Consider the following 13,430-nt stretch of genomic DNA (forward strand, 5'->3'; position numbering starts at 1 on the left):
ACCACCCTCTCTGTGAAGAACCCATGGTTTCCCATGGGATCCTACTGGACAAAAATGTCCAGCATACAACTTAGCAAAAACACCATACGATGGGTGAGCAATTGGCTGACAGGCAGGGCTCAAGGGCTTGTGGTAAATGGGGCCACATCAGGGTGGCGCACGGTCACTAGTGGGGTCCCTCAAGGCTCCATTTTAGGGCCGGTCCTCTTCAATGTTTTTATAAACGATTTAGATGTAGGACTAGAAGGTGTTTTGAGCAAATTTGCTGATGGCACCAAACTTGGAGGAGTTGTAGACTCAGATGAGGGGCTGAGTGTGGAAAGGCCTTGCAGAGAGATCTGGACAGATTGGAGAGCTGGGCGATCACCAACCGCATGAGGATTAACAAGAGCAAGTGCCGGGTCCTGCACCTGGGACGGGGCCACCCTGGCTATATGTACCGACTGGGTGATGAGATGCCGTAGAGCAGCCCTGCAGAGAGGGATCCGGGCGTGGTGGTTGACAGCAAGTTGAACATGAGCCAGCAGTGTGCCCTGGCAGCCAGGAGGGCCAACCGTGTCCTGGGGTGCATCAAGCACGGCATTGCTGGTCGATCGAGGGAAGTGATTGTCCCGCTCTACTCTGCGCTGGTGCGGCCTCACCTCGAGTACTGTGTGCAGTTCTGGGCACCACAGTATAAAAAGGACATGAAACTGTTGGAGAGTGTCCAGAGGAGGGCGACGAAGATGGTGAAGGGCCTAGAGGGGAAGCCGCATGAGGAGCAGCTGAGGGCACTGGGCCTGTTCAGCCTGGGGAAGGGGAGGCTAAGGAGGGACCTCATTGCAGCGTACAACTTCCTCGCGTGGGGGAGTGCAGAGGCAGGTGCTGACCTATTCTCCGTAATCACCAGTGACAGGACCCACGGGAACGGTGTTAAGCTGAGGCAGGGAAGTTTTATGCTGGATGTCAGGAAGAGGTTCTTCACCGAGAGGAGGGTGGTTGCACGCTAGAACAGGCTCCCCAGGGAACTAGTCACTGCACCAAGCCTGTCTGAATTTAAGAAGCGATTGGACTGTGCACTTGGTCACGTGGTCTAAACTTTTGGGTAGACCTGTGCGGTGCCAGGAGTTGGACTTGATGATCCTTAAGGGTCCCTTCCAGCTCAGGATATTCTATGATTCTATAAATAGTCCAGTCAGAGGTCATGGGGCTAGATTTAGAAAAGTCCTGCATAAAGAAGGGATCTCAGAGAAGAAAATGTAGATAGCATTAATATCAAGAAAAGGAATTCTGATTGCTAATTTGTTTATCTGTCATGACTAGACAGATGAAAATCTATGATGGCAAGTTTGCCTTTAAGGTCATTTTATTTTTATTCATTTCTTTTATTTATTTGTATTTATTTTTTTAACAGGCTCTGTACTAATTTTGCTCACAGAATGACTAACAGAAATATGAGCTTTGTGCAAATTTTGTATTTAATTCATTATGTCAACTGTAACCACTAAGCCCCTTGTCAGGTTATTTCTACAAGTGATAAGGAGCAATAGACCTTAAAACCTTGAAGCCAGGTAGACGAGCTTATTCCACAAGGTCTCTTGGCTTCACCCTTGTTAAGTGCAACCTGCCAGGTGTGGGTCATTTGACCTTTGTTATATAGGAAGCCTGAGGACAGGTGGGGGAATTGCCTCCCCAGGAGAAACTGAGGCTTGGGTAGCCTAGGGTGTTTTTCTCTCGTGGTGAATCGGGCTCAGTGTTCCCTACTAGGCTGCTTTTCCTTCAAGTTTTCTGCCCTCTCTGTGAAATAGCTTTAGAGACTCTATGAGCCAGTTACATTGGTGGTGCCTTCTTCAGAAGAACCCTGGTGGGACTATTTCACTGCGAAGCACGTTGGAAGTGACTCGAGTTCAGGAGACAGCAGGTAAGAGTTCCTGGGTTCTGTGGTTGTTACTGTTGAGGAGTTTGAGTACTTCCTTCACCTTGTCTGTATCCTGTGAAATTACATAGGTGGCTTCTAAGCTCCCTTTTAAGTACTGGAGGAAAACAAAAAAGGCTGCAGAAGCCCAAGTGCACACAGGTCAGCCTGAAGTTGAACAAAATTCTTAAGTATTTGAAAGATTGAAAAACGAGCTGTGGGAAGAGGCGCAGAGTCGCTGGGGCGCAGAGTCGCTGGGGCGCAGAGTCGCTGGGGCGCAGAGTCGCTGGGGCGCAGAGTCGCTGGGGCGCAGAGTCGCTGGGGCGCAGAGTCGCTGGGGCGCAGAGTCGCTGGGGCGCAGAGTCGCTGGGGCGCAGAGTCGCTGGGGCGCAGAGTCGCTGGGGCGCAGAGTCGCTGGGGCGCAGAGTCGCTGGGGCGCAGAGTCGCTGGGGCGCAGAGTCGCTGGGGCGCAGAGTCGCTGGGGCGCAGAGTCGCTGGGGCGCAGAGTCGCTGGGGCGCAGAGTCGCTGGGGCGCAGAGTCGCTGGGGCGCAGAGTCGCTGGGGCGCAGAGTCGCTGGGGCGCAGAGTCGCTGGGGCGCAGAGTCGCTGGGGCGCAGAGTCGCTGGGGCGCAGAGTCGCTGGGGCGCAGAGTCGCTGGGGCGCAGAGTCGCTGGGGCGCAGAGTCGCTGGGGCGCAGAGTCGCTGGGGCGCAGAGTCGCTGGGGCGCAGAGTCGCTGGGGCGCAGAGTCGCTGGGGCGCAGAGTCGCTGGGGCGCAGAGTCGCTGGGGCGCAGAGTCGCTGGGGCGCAGAGTCGCTGGGGCGCAGAGTCGCTGGGGCGCAGAGTCGCTGGGGCGCAGAGTCGCTGGGGCGCAGAGTCGCTGGGGCGCAGAGTCGCTGGGGCGCAGAGTCGCTGGGGCGCAGAGTCGCTGGGGCGCAGAGTCGCTGGGGCGCAGAGTCGCTGGGGCGCAGAGTCGCTGGGGCGCAGAGTCGCTGGGGCGCAGAGTCGCTGGGGCGCAGAGTCGCTGGGGCGCAGAGTCGCTGGGGCGCAGAGTCGCTGGGGCGCAGAGTCGCTGGGGCGCAGAGTCGCTGGGGCGCAGAGTCGCTGGGGCGCAGAGTCGCTGGGGCGCAGAGTCGCTGGGGCGCAGAGTCGCTGGGGCGCAGAGTCGCTGGGGCGCAGAGTCGCTGGGGCGCAGAGTCGCTGGGGCGCAGAGTCGCTGGGGCGCGAAACTTCAGAAATGAAAAACTCAGAGGTGCTCTTGGTATTTCTGTTGTTCCCTGTTATTCAGGGAGTTTTTCTTTTTAGTACTTGATGTATGTTTGGAACTGATCTGTTACCTGTAAAGATTCTGACATTTTTTGTAGTGAGATATGAGGAAAAGCCACCCTTCTTGACTTTATCAGACTTGGCTTTCAAACAGTTATGGTTTGAATGTTATTTATTACCATGCCTCATTGCATGATACAATTTGTGTAAAATAAACCCTTAATCAGCCTCTTCTGTTATTTTTGAAAAAGGGGCAAAGAAAGCAAGAAGCTCTTGGAATATCTTCTACGATGTTCTGAATTCACTATGTTAATGTAACAAATAGAAAATATATATGATTTGTGATACTATTAATTCATCCTTAAAAAAGGTTCAGTAACAGTTGCAATGATTGACACGATCTGAATATAAGCAAGCAGTTGTTGAACTGCTGTGCTTTTGTTCTGTACAGACTTCTAAACAACTCATCAGAATTTTACTTGTTGCAGCTTATGTTTGTTGCCTCTTTTCACAGTACTGTGTACCTACAAGAAGTCTGGCTTCATCTTTTCTCCACCTTTGGCAGATGTAGATAGGAATAAGACATTCCCTCTCCATATCCCCTCCAGTCTTATCTTAAAACTGAATAAATGGTTCTCTTGACCTCTTCTTATGGATCACATGGATCACCCTAATCATCTTTGTGGCCTATATTGGACTCCTTGGAGTGTATCAGTGTTTGTCTCAAGGTTGGAGGGTTTCTAAACAGGCTGCAGTATACAGTATGAAACAAACCATGGTAGGAGGGAGTAATCACTTACTCTAGTTTGGTAGCCATGTTTCTTCTAATCCAGCCTGGTGTGTGTTTGGCTGCCGTCGCTGAAAGGGTGCTACTGATTCATGTCAGGACCCTCACGTCTCTTTAAAGTCTTTCTTTAGCCAGCTATTGCCCAATGTGTACTGCTGTGTAGAGGTGCATCCTGACAGATACAGGACTCCGCATTTGCCTTTTATGAACTTGATGAGGTTCTTAGACTGTTTCTGCAGTCTGCCAACTTTCCTTTGAATAACAGTTCTGCCTTCCAATGTAGCAGTTGTTGCCATTAATGGTACTGTGCTGTGGGTGTACTCTGTGCTGTTGTCCAGGTTGTTAATGAAGCTGTTGAACAGTTTTGGCCCAGGGATGCTTGAGGGATTCTGCCAGTATTTAATTGCCAGTAGGATGTTGTACTGTTGATCACAACCCTTTGGTCCTACCAATTTTTCCTGTTTTTCACCCACATCATAGGCTACCTATCGAGTCCATATCTCCCCACTTTGGCTATATCGATACTTCGCATAATTCTACCAGAAGCCTTTTTGACACACTGTTATCAAAATTGTATGACAGTATGTCTCATTCTTTAAGGGAAAATAATTATATTTTGAGGACTACTTCAAATTTTAGAACATAAGTTATTTTATCCAGCAATGAAGCAAAAGTTCCTGTGCAGAAAGCTTGGCAAAGGAAACTTTTTTTTTTTTTTTTTTAGTAATTATATCTCTGTGGGAGGCATGGGAAACAGACTTTGAAGTCTTTGCAGGAATCAATTGCCATAAAACATTTAATATGTATACTACCTTGCTGTTTTAATTGTGTGGGATCATATGAAAAAATACAGAATACTTTGTAGCTCAACAAACTTTAATGTACAACTACTAGTATTGCTGTACTTCTTGAAGCCATTTATCAAATTCTGGAGGAAGAGTGAAGATTAAATGCTAAATGTTTTTGAGGATCTGGCTGTGGTTTGGAAGCTATTTCTGAACGGTTAAATTGAACATGTAAAATAAGTAGTGGGATGATTTCTGGAATTGTTAAACAGGGCAGTGACATGAAAGTAGTTAAATGTCCAGGTATCTTTCATATTTTAAGAAGTATCTACCAGATTTTAAGAAACCAGTTAAACAGCAGGGACTTTGAGGACATCACCAAAGGTTTGTATGTTTCTCCTATGAACACAGGTAGAAGCAATTAGGAAAATATAAGCATTTACATTTTTCAAAACTAATCATTTCAATCCATTGAAATATTTGAAAAAAAAAAAAGGTTCAAAAGAATGAAAAGAATGTTGTAACAAAAGTTTTGTAAAAGAGATGTTGTGTAGTAAAATGTTGTAAATATGTTCTCTTTGACAGGGGTGTTTGTACTGGGAGGGTAGGGGGGTATAGAGGGATGGGGACATAAAAAAACAAACAGCCCAAAAAAACACCACCAGAAGTGTAGCAAAAATGTACAAGAGAATGAAATAAAGCAAAAATAGAATTGCATTAGGAAACAAGATAAATTTGGTATATGCTTCTGAAATCCTTAATGAAAGAGTACATGCTTGAAAATGGATCTCAGTTAGCAGAGACAAAAGAACAAGGCCAGATGTGTGTGTCAGAGATTATTGTTCTGTCTTGATGTTAATTTAAGTTCTGATAGGCTTTGAAGGAAATACCAGCACAGGTTAGCTATTTTAATTCTTCCTAAATACATTTCCAATAAACTTAAAATAAATAAATAAAATTTATTTAAATTTCTAAAATACCACTTTGGTATTCATTTGGTCTTCATAAGTGATTTTGAAAAAATATGCCATTTAATTTATAGAGTAATAAGTCAGTTAATAAAATTACTAAATTAGGGCTGTATGTTTCTTTGGAAAGATAAAAAAAAAAATGTCACAAGAGGAGAGAATTGGAAAAGCTAGAGGAAAGTATGGGATCAGCATGAGTGGAAGTGTTTGCTTGTGTAAAGGACTGCATTTGTAGCGTGGCAAATGACGAAGGTGGAAGGCAATGCTGTCTTGGAAACGAGTTAAATTAAAAAAGATAATATGGCCTTTGCATATGCAGCAGGCAGATGCTATTGGTTATTATGAGTGTTGGTTGCTATGACAATCCAAATGGTTGACCAGTAGGTTGAAATTCAGTAGCTCTAATACCTAGCTGCTTATCAGGTTGTACACAATAAGATTTCAGAACAGCAGGGACATCTATTCTGTTATCAATTTTGTGTGTATTTTTAACCTCTTTCAACCATAATTTCAAATTTCTATAATGTCAATAAAATATTTTTCCTACAGTCTCCTCCTTTATATTTTCACATTGATCAGCTCTATACATTGCTTTCTTTCTCCTTTTGACATGAAGGCTGTTTCAATTTGAACTACTTTGAAAAGCTTCTGCTAGTGAGGTTTGCATTTTTCAAAATGTGTGTTCAGGGATCGTGTAAGACTGAATTACAAACACATCTTTCACTAGTGGCTTTAATGAGGGCTTCTTTATTAAGAGGAGAATATATTAGAAATATTTTATACCTGCTAGACTCTGGAAGGTCTGAATAAGCTAGGTCATCTTTAGGTCATCTTTATTCTGTAATCTTGATTTTTTTTTTTTTGAATGACTTTTGTGTGTATTAGTACATTTTCAAGTGAAACTTATTTGAGTTTATCTGCTAAAATAGACTACACTGATACAGTGCAGCTACTTCAATAGATGTTTTCATGCATTATAACTATGCAGCTTAAAAGCAGTATTGTTTCATATTGATGGTAGAATTCCTCTATGTATGTCAAGTTCAGAATTAAGTCCTATGTTTCTTGTGAACTCTGCAAGGTAAAATGCAATTCTGACTTTAGTTTGGAGGCTGTGCATGTGTTTCTCAGGTGAGACTTCTCTTATGCAATATCGGTCTCTCTGTCCCCCAAAGTCAGGGTGAACATCATAGCTTTAATTAAATCTTCAAGACCAGTCCTTGAAAATGAAGATCACAAGATTGTACACTACATTGAAATTTTGAAAGGATATTACATTTTGGGATCACATTATTCACTTTCTAGCTTTTTAACTCCTTAATTTATCTTCATGTAATGCTTCCAGACGTTTTTAATTTGTAAACATAAGAGATGAAGCTATTCTTGTATATATGTTTTTCATCCAATCTTCTGATACTGGGATTCAAGAGAAACAGAGAAATCACAAGGGTCAGACTTGGCTGTGCTATTTCATGCAGCTGACAGAAGACAATGCATTTGTTCCACAAGCCTTTTTTTTTTTTTTTTTTTTTCCCCATAGATCTAAACATGTTGAAAGAACTGTAGAAAGGTAATTCAAGTATTACATATGTTTTTAGATCCTAGATGTAAAATTTGCTAGTTTGAAGTGAGTTGTGTTTGTTCTGGTATGAACAAAAATTCAACTACATTTAGTTACATAAAAACACAACTAATACATAGTATATTCCAAATTCTTGACAGAACTCTGTCTCTTTTTAAATGGAGCCATAGGCCTACAGTGCTTTCTTTTAAAGATGGTAGTCTGATAGGAAAGATAAAATTGTTCTTTACAGTTTTATTGGGGTGTGTTTACCTTCTTGTTAGTGCTGTGTTCTAGGGTCAGCAGAGAGAAACAGCTTTGCATGCTTTCTGAATCAAAGCTATGGCAAGATTTTCTACAAGTCTTCAATAGTAAAAAGTGTAGTAAAGGTGAAGCAAACTAATTAAACCTTTACCTCATATTCAGTGCATCTTGTGTGCATTCTGTCACTTTCATTCCTTCCTCTTGGGGTAGAAACTCAGTGCAGCAAACACTGAAATTCAAAAACATCCCAGAAACAATGATGTTTTCTGAAAAACAGCAAAAAATGTGGACTCTACAAGGTTGGACCTGATGATCTCTTGAGGCCCCTTCCAACTCCTACAATTCTGTGATTCTATGAAATCTTTGTTGTTCTTCTACTGCTTTTAAACTAGTTCTGTTAAAATCTTCGTAATAACAGAAGAGAAATCAGGATAGTTGGATTAAGACCATTTTAACCTTTCAGTCTTAAAAAGTGTCTAATAGATAAAGGACATAAATTGTTCTCAACAGCAGAGCTCTGTTGAATGTTTCTAGTCACTGAATACTAAACCCCTCTAGAGTGAAGTTTTAATTTCATTTGATTTTGTGTATACTATGTTCATTCTTATAATAGATTATATGCAATTGCTATGTTCAGTTTTGAAATAGTGCAGCACTGTGTGTAACTATACTAATACTTCTTGGAAGACTTCTTACTGTAACCTACTGTTCTTGATAATATAGTGCATTTTAAAGTCACAACACATTCATGAATATAGTGATTTCTACATAATTGTTTCATTTTTCCAATAACAGATGATTTATTTAATGATTGAAGTTAACAACATCAACGAATTTCTTGGGCTGTCAGGTATTTTCTAAATGTAATTATTTAATCTGTAAATACTATGTCAACAATCCTCAACTGCTCATAACACTGTCAGTGAACAAAAGAAAAAATGAGGATATCATATGTAAGTCCTTTCTTATTACCTCTTTCTTTAAATAGCCAGCTGCTAACAGCTATTCTAGTTTGTGGTTGTGAGACAAGCTGTTAACACAGACTATGTCATTTCAGTTTTTCACACTTTTTTTCCCTTTGTAACAGGTTTTGCCACTTCAGTTTTTTGCACTTCTGTGTGTGTGTGCTTGTCTTTATATGGTATGTGTGCTGTAAATCACTGAAGACTCATGTCAGCAGGCAGCTGCCATGGGCCACTCATTTGTAAGAACACATTAGTTCAAAAAATGTCAAACAAAATGAAATAGTTCCTCACTCCAGCCAGGAAAAAAAAAAAAAAAAAGGTAGAGGGGGAATGGGAAGAAAAGAAAAAACAAGCCAACAAAATCTGTCTGCAGTCATTGCTATGGCTTATTTTCATGCAGTACCAGGTTGTTCCAGTTCATCAGCCAGACTCAAGTACAAGTAAACTGCTTCTTTATGCTGTTTCATTGAGGATCATCAGTTGAAAGACTGTTTCTGTTGCCTATTAAAGAATAACAATTACATCAGTGAACTCCAAGTATCTTTGGAGGAAGTATACAAAGGGTGAGTGGGCTATGGTAAAGGTAACAGAAAAGAGATCCTGCAAGTACACAAGTTACACAAATACCTCTCGGCATTTATTGAACCAATTGTGACCATTCTGCAGCAGTCTCTTAACCACTGCCAAAGAGTTGGACAAGAGTTGGTGAGACTGATGTGGTTGGATTCAGAGCATTGAATATCAACCTTAAAACTCACAGGTAAGGGTGATTATTACCCAGTCATGGGTAATCTCTAAAAGATAGTGTCCTTTGCAGGAGGGCTTCCAAATGTGAAATTAAATAACTGTGTTCTAGTATGAGTGTGTGAGTGTGACACCTGACTTAAGATAGTAAATACAGGAGAAGGGGAATTTGGGAACAAACACCACCAGTGCAACAAAAAACCTTATTTTTCTTAAATAATGTCAATCAAAAAGCTTGCTCAGACTTAATTAATTTCCCAAATTAAATCCGAATCCCAAACTGTAAATTATATTTGGAGTTTTGGCTGTTATTGTTGTTAATCAAGAGAGGTGCATTGTATTTTTTCAGTCCTCAAAAATTTTTCTCTCTTTAGGTACCCCAAGCCACAATTAAACCAACTTTCAAACATCATCATCATTATTATTATTACTATTATTATTTGCCATAGTGGCAGCATCATCCAGAAGCAGGTTTGCTTGAGTTCTGACATTAAAACAAAACAAAACTTTATTTTTGATTAGAATTGCCTATCCAAAATAGATATGATGGAAATAAGACCTTTAAGACCTTTAAGAAGAAGAAGAAATGCAGAGAATACCCAGAAAATTTTATAGTAACTTCTCTTTAATGTGTTGCATCAATATTGACTTATGGCTTCCCCAGGAGTTGGACTCAATGATCCTTGTGTGTCTCTCTCAAGTCAGGATATACTGTGATTGGTGACATAGGTATGCAGCAATGTGCTTTGAGTTTAAAAGCTTTGTATGGAACTTCTAGAGTGTATTTATTTTGTTTTGTTTTGTTTTTTGTAACTTCTAATTGGAAATTATAATTTAAAAATAGCTTCTTAAGTTTGGTTATTACAGAAGTCTTGTGTTTCTAGTCGTAAACACTATACCCTAAGCATAAGCACTTTAGACAATATTTTAATATGTTTTTCACAGGTGGGTCTAAGGCAGTCAAAGGTGTAAGATGTATGTTTTATAACCCTTTCCCCTAATTGTTGAGAACAACCAGTTCTGTTTCTACCATTTTCTGTACCACTAGCTGGTCATCTGTACCACTAGTTGTGGTCATCTCCTCTTTTGCCTCCTTCAGCAAACATCAAGCTTTGTCTTGGGCTGCTGCTTAGCTCCTGTAATTGTCATATGTTCTTTATAGTTTTGGATTCAGAAATAAAGGTCTTCAGTCATCAAGCAATGTCTGAGATGGAATTAATGGCTAATATAACCGGTTTAATGCTTTTTTTTTTTTTTTTTAATATATATGTGTCCTAGTGTTCTTACCTTGATGAAACCAACTGTGATGATGTTCAATAATGAATATTTCTTTGTAACTTTCTGTGTATCTTCAAGTACTTTTTGCATACAAGATGTAATGTATCGGAATTTGTGAGGAATTACATTTCAATTCAGTCCCCTGTAGACCTCTGAGAGCTACCAAAAGCTGAAGTATCAAGTAATGAAACTGTAATCAACTGAATCAAAATGTTCTTGGTTGGTGTGGGAAGGAACAGTTCAAGTTGAAGCAAGATTTGGAAAATAGGCCAAGCAAGAGTCAATAAACAGCATGGGCATTTGGCATCAGTTAACTGAGAACACACTTGTTCAGGGAAAAGTGCAGATAAACTAAGCAAATGGGCTGGAGAAAGCTACTGGGATCCTTGAAACTTGAGAGAGAATATAAATTGGATGTTTTTTCTTCACAATCCTAAAAGTTCATCTGACTTGTTTGGTGTGTAAGGTAAAATAAAAGCAGTCTGAATGTGTATGTAGGCTTCATGTGTTCTATTCTGTTTCTAAGCTTTTCCCTTAATAAGTCTGTTTTCTTTTTTATTTTTAGCTAAAAATGCTTGAAAGTAAGACTATTAAATGCTGGTAATGAGCTGTTATAAAATGATGGACTGTTTTTCTTATAATAAGAGCATAATAGTTTTACTTTGAAAGACATGAGGATGGCACTGAGCAACATTTAAGACAGGAGAGAGGTGAAGTCAGTCCTACAGTCTTGATGTGTTGTTGACTTCTGAACATGCAGGATTTATTTTATTGGGTCATTTAATTTTTGGAAGATTTCTGTTATGTCTCTGAAAGTAATTATATTCTAGAAAGGTACTTGATGGATGGAGGTAGGTGCAAAGAGATATTCCTAAATAGATAAAACAGCACAGCACCATTCGAAGCTTTACATGTTTGCTTGTCTTATTTTATAATAGTGCTTTATCTCTCCTGCTTTTTGTGAGTTTAGCTGATTATGAAATCCTGTGGTGCCATCTGGTGGATAAATTATAACTAAATTTATCAACTGGCCTATTTGAAATAAGGCTAATAAAACCCTCTCAACAACAGGAAAAATTATATGGGTATTCAGAAAAAATAAGTTTTGATAGACACAAATGTGTAATATTACTGAATAGGGTATGTAGAGAGCAGTCTGTGTACCACTTGTACTTAATATCCCTCTCAGGTTTGCTATTGACTGCTTGGAAATAAGAGTTTTGTTGTTTCGAAAGACTCCAGGGTTTTCTTTCTTGAAAATGTGTACCTATTGTTACGTGCCTTCTTAAGTTAGTATGTATTGCCTCAACTTTCCAGAAATAACATCAGCCATTTTCTATGTTAAACTTTTTTTTTTTCTACGTTAAACTTTTAACATAGAGACTTTAAATTTAGTTTGTATCTCAATTAATCAGTTATCCTTTAGAGAACTTTTTACACTGAAGCAAAATCATGTTACAGAACTAAGTACCTTCATGAAAAATTAAATTGTAAGTTCAGGGTTGAGGCTGCCAGATTCCACAGCAATTGTATTGTAGGCTGTAAGTTATGTGATAGCTTAATTTAGAAAACAAAATAGTTTTATTAACTGTTTATAGAAATAAATGATGCACTTATAAGATACATGTAGCCATAGTACTTTTTACTATAACTGACATTTTGGTGCTTTTACCACATTTGTTTTTACTACATCAGTGATGTTTTTGTTCCAATGCCAACAGTCCTACTCACAAAACAATGCTTTTTTTTTTTTGGCCTGTAATCTCTGTGGAAGTGTGCTTGGTGGGACAGTAGTTTTGCTGGGCATCACACAGCACATCTTCTAGCACTGCACTTCAAAAATTGGCTGAATTTTTTTTTTTTTTGATTTTGTTTTATCGAGCAGCTGGAGAAAAATAAATATTTCTTTGTAGATGAAGGATGTAAAAAAAAAAAAAAAAAGAGCATTAGAAAGGCAAAAAGAAGGTAATGACTTAATATGTCATTATAGTAAGTGCTACTACTCCTGGTAAGTATTCTCAGTGAATTGCTTTTAAAGAAGGTGGTGCTCTTAAGGTGGCCTACTGTCCTAGTCTCCATTTCAAGGTTGTGATCATAACTACTTTTGGTTTCGTTTCATTTTATTTTTATAGTACATATGACTAAAAATGTTTTTCAACTGCTAGAAGACTACAGAAGGTTACTGTCAAAGGTTACTGTGACTTCCTTCCTACACCCCTGCTTTTATTCTGAGAGTTTCAGGTAATATTTTTAGGTAGTTGTTCATATTCAGGGAACTAAATATGAGAATCAGTCAAGTAATTCAAATCTCTTGCTGAGTTGAGAGCCCAAGTAACCTAAACAAAGACACTTCACTTGTGAGTCATTAATTAATTGTACATTACAAATCCTGTATATTAATCATCTAGTTATATCTAAATTAAACAGTTGACATTCTCATTTAAAAGTCTGTTGTTAGGCTGCTGGTCAGTAAATCGGTTTACAGCTGTGACATATCAGAAAATGATCTTTTTCAGTGTTATGTTTATGAATTAATTTTGATAGGTGTTGAGTGAGCAAAACAGTGCTACATATGAATTCCTTTGTTTATGTTTAAGGATTGTCTGATGACTGTAATGTAACTTGATATTTTTCTCCCATAATTTTACTTCTGCACATACTTCTTGCAAATCTTAGTGTCCTAGGTGTTTATCTAGACACCTTACATGCTTGAGGAGGTGATTGAACAGAGATATCTTTTTGGATTTATAGCCAACTTAAAAATCTGAAATTAGCTCCTTTTTTTTATGTTAGGCTATGTTATCAGGAGCATACAATGTTGGTTTTGACCTACCTACCCACCCACAGAAATTCTTAACAAATTAAAATGACCGTATATTATACCTAAAGGGACAAGAAAAGTGTGGTTGATGTTAGACTG

At 39.6% G+C, this 13,430-nt stretch overlaps 1 long non-coding RNA gene across 2 annotated transcripts in view; it reads left to right on the plus strand.

Moving 5' to 3' along the window:
- Nucleotides 1-1,681: 1,681 nt before the first annotated feature.
- LOC140003357 (uncharacterized) overlaps nucleotides 1,682-13,430 on the plus strand; it is a 45,006-nt gene continuing 33,257 nt past the window's right edge. For both annotated transcript variants that reach the window (XR_011811850.1, XR_011811851.1), the window contains exon 1: nucleotides 1,682-1,900. This is a non-coding gene — a long non-coding RNA (uncharacterized lncRNA). The remainder of the gene's footprint in view (nucleotides 1,901-13,430) is intronic.

The sequence above is a fragment of the Anas platyrhynchos genome, chromosome 10, assembly GCF_047663525.1.
Source record: "Anas platyrhynchos isolate ZD024472 breed Pekin duck chromosome 10, IASCAAS_PekinDuck_T2T, whole genome shotgun sequence".
In the NCBI taxonomy this organism is placed as follows: Eukaryota; Metazoa; Chordata; class Aves; order Anseriformes; family Anatidae; genus Anas; species Anas platyrhynchos.